Source organism: Gekko japonicus, unplaced genomic scaffold (genome assembly GCF_001447785.1).
Source record: "Gekko japonicus isolate JY-2015 unplaced genomic scaffold, Gekko_japonicus_V1.1 scaffold42, whole genome shotgun sequence".
Lineage (NCBI taxonomy): Eukaryota > Metazoa > Chordata > Lepidosauria > Squamata > Gekkonidae > Gekko > Gekko japonicus.
In genome coordinates, this window is record NW_015165831.1 from 1,307,362 (window position 1) to 1,318,724 (window position 11,363).

Here is an 11,363-nt window from a genome sequence, read left to right on the forward strand (position 1 = left end):
GGGTGTGGCCTAATAGGCTAATGAGCTGTGCTGTCAGGGGTGTGGCTTAATATGCTAATGAGTTTCTGTGGTTGGGTGTGGCCTATTATGCTAATGAGTTCCTGCTGGGCTTTTTCTACAAAAAGAGCCCTGGAGGGAACACTGTTTGGGAGACTACCAAGGAAGTCCAAGGTTACTATGCAGGGCAGGCAATAGCAAACCACCTCTGAGCATCTTTTGCCCTGAAAACCCAATGGGATCCCCATAAATTGGGTGCTGCAACTTGATGGCACTTTCCACCAAATTTGGCAGCCCCACTGGTCCCAATTCAGACCAGGGCTGTGGCACAAAGGGAGTCGTGGCTTAGCCCTTCCTCCCTACAACGAAATCGACTTCCCTACATCATTTTTCCGGGGCCAAACAGCCTCTGAGGAGGGAGGTTTGTTTTGATCAGTGAAACCACATAGGAGGAGAAAGGTTAACACATGGCTGATCCAAAATAGCTATTTCCATTTTTGAAGCACAGGGAAGATCCAATTAGAGACTGCTCAGCATTGGCCCCAATTATTCCTCAGTTGGATGCACTGGAGCAACTGTAGAACGCTTGCATTTGGGGTCTCAGTTGGAATCGCTCAAGTAGGGCCTGTGAGAAACTCCCCCAGGGGGGTGTTCAGAGAACCAAGGACAAGAAATTAGACCCAGCCTGGCTGGGCACTCTGTGCTTTCTCCTCTGACCAGGCAGACATCCAGGCGGTCCATTTTCTCGCCAAGTGCCCTGATGTGCACCTGGCTTTGAGTGCATTAAGTAGGTAATTATGCTGCTTTCGAAAGAGGCAACGATTTCTTTACAATAATATTTCATCCCATTTGGTACTTGGGTTGTTCTAAGGCACAGGGCCAGTAATTTCAGCCATATCCCGGCAGAGGCAGTAAATTGATAACAGCTTTTTCCAGGCTGGTGTTTTTCACCGAACCATTCAGCTATGGCAAGCGGAATCCAGAAAATCATCATTCTCCTTTCCTCCGCTTTATCCTGACAACAACATCCCTGTGAGGCGGGTTTGGCTGAGAGATTGTAACTGACCCAGGATCACCCAGCAAGCTGCCATGGCAGAGAGGGAATCAGAACCTGAGTCTCCTAGGTCATAGTCTTACCCTCTCCAACCATTGCACCAAACTGGCTCTCAGAGACGGCATCAAAAGACAGTCAAAACCTTTTGCTCGGTTCCTTCTCTTCTGTTTCCAAGCTTGCTCAAATCTCAGTGTGCCGTCTCTTTCCAGGCACCATGCCCTTGCCCTTTGACTCCTCTTGCCTCGAGCTCCTTCAGCACGGAGTCCATTCCTGCACCCTTGGCCAGCTCCACACCATGGAACCAAAGCTTCATTCACTGGGGAAATGTCTGTTGAGGGCTTTTTAGTCCTGGCAGCTAAGAATCAGGGCTTCCAAAGTCAGGGGCAGTATATCTCTGAATACCAGCACCTGGGCACAAAGGTTTGGAATGGCCACCATGGCTGTGTCTGGCTTATGAGTTCCAGAGGCATCTGGGGGCCGCAATCGGTACAATGTAGTAGATGGAGGGCTATTTTTGGGCAGGAACGCACAGGAACAGAGTTCCGGCTGGCTTCCGAGTTGGCCACACCCAGCAGGAACTCATTAGCATAATAGGCCACACCCAACAGCAGGAACTCATTAGGATTGGCTACTAGGGTTCCCAAATGTGCCCGGGGGACGGGGAACCCCCCGCTTCGGAGCCCCCGAGTTCCGCCCCGGAGGAATCCGGGCCCGGGGGAAACCCCGCCCCCGAAGCTGCGTCAGCAGAGGTGACGCAGTCACGTCGCTGACGTTGGGGGTGTGGCTGAGCTCGTCGGGGGGGAAACCATATGTTCCCCCCCGACGAGCTCGGCCACGCCCCCAACGTCAGCGACGTCTGACGTCACTTCTGGTGACGTCGCAGCGGCGCACGCGCGCAAAGACGAACGGCGAACTCCCGGCCAGGACGGAGCCTCCCCCGCTGGTGAGTTAAAAGGATTTGGCAACCCTATTGGCTACATTAGGGGTGTGTGGCCTAACATGCAAAGGAGTTCCTGCTAGAAAAAAAGGCCCTGGGTTTTGACAACAAACAAGGTAAACAGAATAAGAAGCAAAAGGTGGGTGTGGCTGGATGGCCACACTTCTGGTAACATGGGGGTGCGGCCTAATATGCTAATGAGCTGTGCTGTTGGGTGTGGCCTATTATGCTAAAGAGTTCCCGCTGGTCTTTTTCTACAAAAAAGCCCTGAGTAGATGGACTTCCAGTCTGATCCTACACAGCATCTTACCAAGGAGACCTAGAGATGCCATCCTTCAGGCCTTCTTCTACTCTTCTTTCCACCTGGTCTGTCATCTTTGAGCTCATCTGTGCTCTCTTTCCATTTTCTCACACTCTCACCCTTATTGTTTTCTTTAGCAAAAGCTGTACCCACCCTTCCAGCTTTGTTCTGACTACACTTACCTGCAACCCCAAGCATGCAAATCTGAGATTAAGTTCCAACGAAACTTTTGGTGGTGTAAAGTGTCCTCTGGCAGCCCCAGAGGATTTTCAAAGCAAGAGAAAATAGGTGGTTTTCCATTGCCTGCCTCTGCGTATCAACCCTTGGCTTTCTTGGGGGGGGTCTCCCATCCAAGGACTTACCAGGGCCAACCTTATTTAGGGTCTGAGATCTTTTACAATGGTTGTAAATCACCCAGGGCTGCTTGTGGGGTGGGTGATTCATACATTTAATGAAATAAAAATAAATAAATAAATAGCCCGGACCATCCAGATCAGGGAAATAAATCTTATTTTATTTATTTAATTAGATTTATATCCCATCCTCCCCACACGGCAGGCTCTGGGCGGGTTCCAAACATACAGATTGGCAAATAATGCAGATTTACAATTAAAACCATTAAACTCAGTAAAATCGCCAAAACACTAAACATACAATGTGCCTCAACAGATTATGTTAATTCCAGCGATGTTGTGGTTCCAGTCAGATGGGGAGGCGGAGGCTTAACCCCACCCCATTGTGCCATGGTCCTGACCTGACCTGACCTGGGAAGCCATGTGCCTGCTTAAAAAAACGTAATGCTTGAGAGCTCATTCATTGAGCCTCCCAATCATTCCCAGTCTTTCCAACCTTCTCTCCTTCATTGTTGGACCTAAAGGCAGTGAGTTTGGGGTGCTTGTTGTAAGACCAGTTGGTGGCTAGGACTAAAGGGCCTCGTGTGCATAAGGTCCCAGGTTCAATCCCGGGCATCTGCAGCTAATAAAAAAATCACAGTATTAGGTGATGTGAAAGACCTCTGCCTGAGATCCTGGAGCCGCTACTTGTCAGGGTAGACAAGGCTGGTCTGGCTAGAGGCAGCTACATGTGTTGGGGTGATTTTTACAATTCAGGTGGCTGGAAGAATGTGAATAGACATTGCAAAGGCTGAGACTGCACCTGCCCAAGCTAGCAGAAGTTGATGGAGGCAAGATTCAGCTGGGCATGTGGGTGGGCGCACTTGGCGCCCCACCTCGCCACTCTTCCCCATCTGGGCTCAGAAGCTGCCCGGTGGGGGGGGGGGAGTTTTCGCGGTGCAGCTCCAGGTGAGTGAAGATGCAATTTTTTTAGCCCAGTGGCTGCAGACTGAGCACCGTTGTGAGGCTGCTAAATCAGCCAGAGCAGAGGGTGGATGGATGCCAAGCCAGCCGGGTGTGGGGTGGCCGGGCTGGTGGGCAGGAGGAGGGAAGTCGTCCATTGTCTGGTTCAGGATTGTGTCCGATGGGAGGAGTGGATAGACTCCCCCCGTGTGGCAGTGAGCATTTGCCACCCACCTGCAATTGCGGAAGAAGGCTGGATTACCAGAAAGACACACACGGACCTCTTTTCCACCACGGGACTTCTGCGCCGTCGTGAAACAGTTGCAAGTTGTGCCCCGGGAGGGGGCGCATAAAAGCCAACCACATGTGCCCCTGTGGGGGGGGGGCATTTAGCAGCCCATTCAAGAGGGCAGGCAAAGGCCTTAGTGGGAGAGGACTCTTTGCATGCAGAAGGTCCCAGGATCAATGCTCCCTCTAAGCTGTGGAGTCTTGTGAGCAAATGTAATGTATTCAGCCCTGACCGCATGTGAGGCAATCGTGTTTGAATGTTGTTTGGAGAAGATTTTTTAAAGCAGTGCAGAGGTGCAATGACAATGGAGCCGCCATGAAAGGACAATAAACACATGTGGATGTGCAAAAGTATGCTAGCACTGTTGAGGTGTGAAAACGACACCAAATGTAGACAGTTTTTGTAAAGACGGTGTCAGAAGACTGGGACACACGTGGGAAAGACAAATGCAGATTCGACCACTGTCTCTTAACCTCAGCCTCCAGAGGGGGGGTCACAAGAGAGTCAGCTAGAAAGTCAGGCAAACTGTGAGCATCCTTCCTGTTTACTCTTCTGCCTCTGTCCCTTTGATGTGTAGACGGATACTCTCAGGGAACTGCTTCCTTCTTTCTGTTCTCACCTCTCTCACACACACACAAAAAGAAGGAGCACGTTTTGCTCTCCACCTTTGGCACCATGGATGCAGATGCATTCTGCATCTTCATACATCCAGCTAGTTAGATTCTATCCCTATCTCTCAGCCTGCACTATCTAGAATGTAGTTCCTAAATAAAGGTTCTGCTATTAGTTTGAAATTGACAAGTGGCTCTGTGTAACTCTGTAACTGCACTACCAACATACAGAACAAAGAAGCTACTGCTGCATGTAGCCCTTGTGCACTGTGCTAAATAAGATAGAGATTCCTGGCTTATGGTTCAGTGGTAGAGCATTGTATGAGGAAGGTCCCAGGTTCAGTCCCCATCATCTCTGGTTTAAAAAGATCAGGTAGTAGGTGTTGTGAAAGTCCTCCGCTTGGGAATTCTGGAGAGCTGTTGCCAGTTCGAGTAGATAGACAGATGATCAATGGTCATCTGAGACAGCAAGAAGGCAGCTCCATGTGCTGAGATGTTCCATGGAAATTGGATATGAAAGATCATCAATAGCTGGGGTCTACAACCTGCACTCCCGAGTGGTGGAGTCTGTAAACTCTAGATCTGTAAACCTGTTCTGAGGTTTGTTTATTTAGTGCATTGTAATCCTGCCTTTCCTCCAGGGAGCTCGGCACAACATACATGGTTCTCCACACTTCCGTCATGTTAACCTTACCACTACCCTGTGAACAACGTTTGAGTCCAGTGGCACCGTTAAGACCAACAAAGTTTAACTCCTGGGCATAAGCTTTTGTGTGCATGCTCACTTCTTCAGATACACAACACTTTTGAACTTGTGGGTGCCTTTGGAATTCTGACACAAGGTGATGGGCACAACTACTACAAAATGGCTGCCATGGGAGGAAGGAAGAGCTAGGTACAGATGGTTGTTGCAGGAAGTGAAGAGATACACAGACAGAGGGAAGCCCAAATGCAGGGGAGAAGAGGGCCAGTTAAAAATATATATATACTGCAAAGACGTGTGAGAGAGAACACAACCAACACTGTGGTGGCGTATATGAACATCCAGGGGTCATTTTGTAGAAAAAGAGGTGCAGGAGCTCATTAGCATAACATTAGCATAACTTGTTTGCATATGCCACACCTCCTGGCATCACTGGACTGTTTTGGAATGCTAGCTATTGAGAGAGGGAACATGCAGATCTGTCCTCACAGAGGAAGGAGAGCTTGTACCTGAAGGCGGGCCAGGGGGGGGGGGCTCTGCAACTTACCTGGCTGGCTGCTTCTTGCTCCTTGTGGCCAGACTGAGGGCTGCTGAGAGCAGGGGGCAGGGCTTGTTGCATGGGCCTGCCCTCTGGGCTCCTTACTGCCGGAGCTCCGCTCCTGTGCGCTCCCGCAGGAAATGACCCCTGTGAACATCTGCACAACCAATCAGATCTCCAGTGGCCAATCAGAAACCCCGCTGGGCAAAAGCCTCACCTGGCCTAACCCACTTTCTAAAAACAGTTGGTGGGCATCAGGAAAAGTCTTGGTGGGCACCATGTTGGGGACCCCTGGGTTAGACAAAGGGGACGACTGGTCCAAGGTCACCCAGTAATTATTATTTTTTAAGCAAACAGAGATTTAAACCATTTTCCATGGTCCTAACCTCTAGCCACTATGCCACACAGATCCTTTTCACTTGAGAAGAAACCTGGTGCTTTCTGGATGCAAAGCGGGTTTTCTACAGCACTTTCTCTAGACCAGTGGAAAATGTTGTTCCTAATAGCGATGCTCGAATACATTGTGGGACCTCTGTGTGTTTTAATCCAGACTGGAAATTCCCACAGAAGGATGTTTCTGTAGCCTGGCCAAAACAAGGGGAAAGATAGCCAAACCCAAGGGGGGGTACTAATTGGGGTGGTGATCGTTCAGACAGACCCACCTGCAAGGGATGAGAATCTGAATGGAGTCTGGAAAATGTTCCAGCTGGCTGTTGATAGACAAGCCTTCCTGTTTAAGCTTGTCCCAGAAATTACCTTTCCATGTACTTTGCAGAGGGGAAAATGAGCTAATTTAGAGACTAAGTCAGATTAGGTGGGGACTCAAATGGAGAACAGTTGCTTGGGACTGGGGTGCCTTTTATGGTGTGTTTTCTGCCGGTAACTATGGCGACAGAGAGAGGTGAGCTTGAAGGCTGAGCTGGAAACCCCCTTGGAATAATCTCTCCATTCAACCGGAAGTTCTTAAAAGGGTGTTGCTGGTACCCGTTGACCTGAGTTCAGAAAGAAAGAGATGGTACAAAAGCTCCCACCAGTTCAGCCTTCCTTCCCTCCCAGACCTGAGGACAGGGGACAGAACCACCCACCCACTTCTGAGTCCCTTTGTGCAGCTCACTTTGACAAAACCCCTTTTCCTCAGCTATCCGTATCCTGCCTTCCTCAAGGAACTCAAAGTGCCCTACGTGGGGTTATCCTTTTAGGTTATGCAGGGCTGCAGTCCATTGTACTACCCTTAGGGGAAGGGCTGTGGCTCAGTGGAAAGAGCCTCTGCTTTGCATGCAGAAGGTCCCAGGTTTGATCCCCAGCATCTCCTGTTAAAAGGACCAGGCAGTAGGCAATGGGAAAGACCTCTAACTGGAGACCCTGGAGAGCTGCTGCCAGCCAGAGTAGACAACACTGACCTTGATAGACCAAGGGTCTGATTTAGCTTCACGTGTGTACGTGTGTGAACCTTGTCAACTAGGCAGGGATTTGAACATAGGGGCCCCCAAGCCTTGCCTGAGTGGGTGATGTGAAAATACCTGTACAGAATCCATTTCTTACCTGGTAAAGTGAACATCTATAGTCACCTGCTGGGGTTCAAGATCAACAGCTCAAGAGGTGGATTAAGGTATTTTCCAGGCATTTGGTTCTGTGGAGCTATGACAGCGATCCCCAATGTGGGTGCCATGGTACCAGCTGGATACCAGGATTTACTTTTTTTACAGTAAGAGTAAACATAAGAACATAAGAGAAGCCAATGTTGGATCAGGCCAATGGCCCATCGAGTCTAACGCTCTGTCACACAGTGGCCAAAAATACCAGGTGCCATCAGGAGGTCCAGCAGTGGGGCCAGGACACTAGAAGCCCTCCCACTGTTCCCCCCCCCCCAAGCACCAAGAATACAGAGCTTCACTTGCCCCAGAGCCCCTATCTATACCTTGTGGCTAATAGCCACTGATGGACCTCTGCTCCATATGCTTATCTAATTCCTTCTTGAAGCCGTCCATGCTTGTAGCCGCCACCGCCTCCTGTGGCAGTGAATTCCATGTGTTAATCACTCTTTGGGTGAAGAAGTACTTCCTTTTATCAGTGGTAGTTCAGCAGTGGAATTGGCTGCCTAGGAAGGTGGTGAGAGCCAGTTTGGTGCAGTGGTTAAGTGCGCGGACTCTAATCTGGGAGAACCGGGTTTGATTCCCCACTCCTCCACTTGCACCTGGCTGGATGACCTTGGGCAAGCCATAACTCTGGCACAGCTGTTCTTGAAAAAGAGCAGTTTCTGTTAGAGTTCTCTCAGCCCCACCTACCTCACAGGGTGTCTGTTGTGGGGAGGGGAAGGGAAAGGAGTTTGTAAGCCGCTCTGAGACACCTTTGGGTAGTGAAGGGCGGGGTATAAATCCAATCTCTTCTTCTTCTTCTTCTTCTCACTGGTAGTTGTTAAGCGGTGGCTGGACAAACACTTGTCCGGGATGCTTTAGGCTGATCCTGCATTGCACATTGGATTGAACTAGATAGCCAGTATGGCCCCTTCCAGCTCTATAATTCTATATGTGACTTGGAGCTGACTCCCCCAACCCATCAAACCTAAGCTGCACCATATGTGTGTGTTTTAGCTATGGTGATGGCATGTTTCCCCAATGCATTTCCTTAATTTTGCATTTTTACTTGAGCTTCTATCTCTATCTGTCTGTCTCTAACCTGCCCTTCTTCCGTGGTTGGCATACGTAGCCTCCCTCCCATTTTATCCATGCAGGGATCCTGTGAAGTAGGTTCAGTTAAGTGCTCGGCTCAAGGTCACCCAGTGAACTTCATGGGACAGTAGGGATTTGAACCTGGGTCTCTCTGACCCTAACCCATATTTCTACCCACAGTACTACACTAGCTTTGGGGGGGGGGGGGGAGCTCCTTCAGAACAGGGTAATTAGGATCCGGAAGCGGCCAGAGGAGAGGGTGCCACGGCAAAAACATAGGAGGAAAGCCACCTGGGGTGACTTTTTGGCAAGAGTTAAGCACCTTCTCTACTCTTGTCCTGATCCCCATCACACACCGACACCAAAACAACTTTTCTAGTTTAAAAATAAATTATAGTAAAGCTAAAGTTTCCCTTGTTCGAAAGCCAGTCGAATCCGACTCTAGGGTTGCGGTGCTCATCTCCGTTTCAAAGCCGAAGAGCCAGCGCTGTCCGAAGACGTTTCCGTGGTCATGTGGCCGGCATGACTAAACACCAAGGTGCACGGAACGCTGTTACCTTCCCACTGAAGTGGTACCTATTTATCTACTTGCAATTTCTTGCTTTCAAACTGCTAGGTTGGCAGGAGGTGGAACTAGAGACGGGAGCTCACTCCGTCATGCGGCACCCGGGTCTCGAGCTGCTGGACTAACAACCTTCCACAGCCTGCAGTTCAGCGTCTTAACCACTTGAGCCACCGCAGCTCCAAAAACGAATTATACATGGTGTATAATTGGACCCTTTCTTTGGTACCAAATTGTCACTCCATTGTTCTATGCTACTTCTGCCACGGCACTGTTCATTATAACTAGTTGTGTGGCACAAGCTTACTTAGTTGTGGCACAGATGAAGCACAGTGGAGCAGGCCTGTTTTACCCAGCTGGATAAAAAACAACCAGGTGGAAAACTCATCTAATACAGAACGAATGCACACTCCATTAATTTCAATGTTCAATTTATTACAGGTCTATACGACCGAAGTCTTGACCAGAAGAAAATGCAAAAGGGGGGTAAAATAGGTACATAAAATTAACATAACATAACATATGACAAGGTGCATAATCACTCCATTAATTTAGAGACCTCCCTTCCTTCTTGATGTTCTATTAGTGCTGAGTGCGAATGGCTACTTACCAATTACACAGTCTGCACATTCCTCTTAAGAGCCATCTTCTGCAGGCACTTCCTTATTAAGGACCCCCTGCCCCTTGGATTAGCTGACTATAGCATTTGGAGGGCCCTAATCAAAGGCTATGTGGCAAGATTTTCTCGTTACAGTTCCGGTCTTATCGGTGGGGTGATTTCTCTTTGCAATTAGCTTCTATTTTATCCATCCGGTACATTTTATACCAGTCTTCCTTCAAGGAGATGGGGGGGATATTTGTTTGTTTGACTTATAGACCGCCTCCCCCACGCATGGGGCTCAGGGCAATGAACAACATTTTGATAGATACATTTCAATAAATACATTTATAATCAATTTAAAAACAGTTAAAACAATGAACAATCTCAGATTGTTTCAGATGGCATTAAGAACATAAGAACATAAGAGACGCCAATGTTGGATCAGGCCAAAGGCCCATCCAGTCCAACACTCTGTGTCACACAGTGGCCAGAAATACCAGGTGCCATCAGGAGGTCCACCAGTGGGTCCAGGACATTAGAAGCCCTCCCACTGTTGACCCCCCCCCAAGCACCAAAAAGACAGAGCATCACTTGCCCCAGAGCCCCTATCTATACCTTGTGGCTAATAACCGGCCATACTTAGTTACACCAATGGGCCAGATTCTCCCTATGGCAAGCATGATTACTGTTTTTATATGTTTTAATGTGTTTTAATTTTTATTGTATTTATTGACATGCTGTGTCCCGCCCTGAGCCCGTTTACGGGATGGGTGGGATATAAATGCGAAAAATAAAATAAAATAAACTGATGTAATGAATCCAGCCTCCAGGTGGGACCTGGGGATCCCCTGGAATTACAGCTCATCTCCAGACTACAGAGATCATTTCCCCTGGAGAAAATGGAGCCTTTGGAGGGTGGACTCTGTGGCCTTGTACCTCACAGAGGTCTCTGTCCTCCTCCAGCCTCCACCCCCAAATCTCCAGGAGTTTCCCAACCTGGATTTGGCAGCCCTATCCCCCATCTCTCACCGGTGGGCAGGGACCTGGTAACCCTAGATCTATATGATTTTGAATTAATTTTTCCCATAACTTACCCTTGTAAAAGAATCACCTTGCTTCACAGACAGTAATTCGTCTGGAGCGCTTATATACCTCAGCTGGCAGCAGTTACTACATGTCAGGGGTCTTTTGGGAACGGAGCATACCGGAGCGCCGCTCTGGGAGCCCAGGAGCTGGCAAAATGGCGGCTGCAGCAAGCCCCACTCGCAGCTCCCCGTGCTGCGGCCCGTTGCTGCCTTCCCGGGGCCCACGCTGGAGCACTGCGGCCCCAGGGAGGCCAGAGGATGCCCGTCGCCGCCTCCCCGGGCCAGCGCCGGAGCGCTGCGGCCCGGAGGACGCTGGAGGATGCCCGTTGCCGCCTCCCCGGGCCAGCACCGGAGTGCTGCGGCCCGGAGGAGGCCAAAGGATGCCCGATGTCGCCTCCTTGGGCCAGCGCCGGAGTGCTGCGGCCTGGGGGAGACCAGAAGACACTTCCCGCTGCCTCCCCAGTCCAGCGCTGAAGCACTGCAGCCCGGGGGAGGCTAGAAGAGGGCCCACCACCACCTCCCCAGGCCAGCGCCGGAGCGGGGTAAGTGAAGGATCTGTGGGGGGTGGCGGAGACTTGATTGGGGGAGTGGGGGGGTGGGAGAGCCTCCTCCTCCCCCCATCTCTTTGTACTCTTTCTTTCCCTCCTTTCCTTCCCCTTCCTTTTCATTTCCTCCTTTTCTTTCTCTTTCCGTTCTCTTCCTTCCTTCCTCTCTTTTTCTT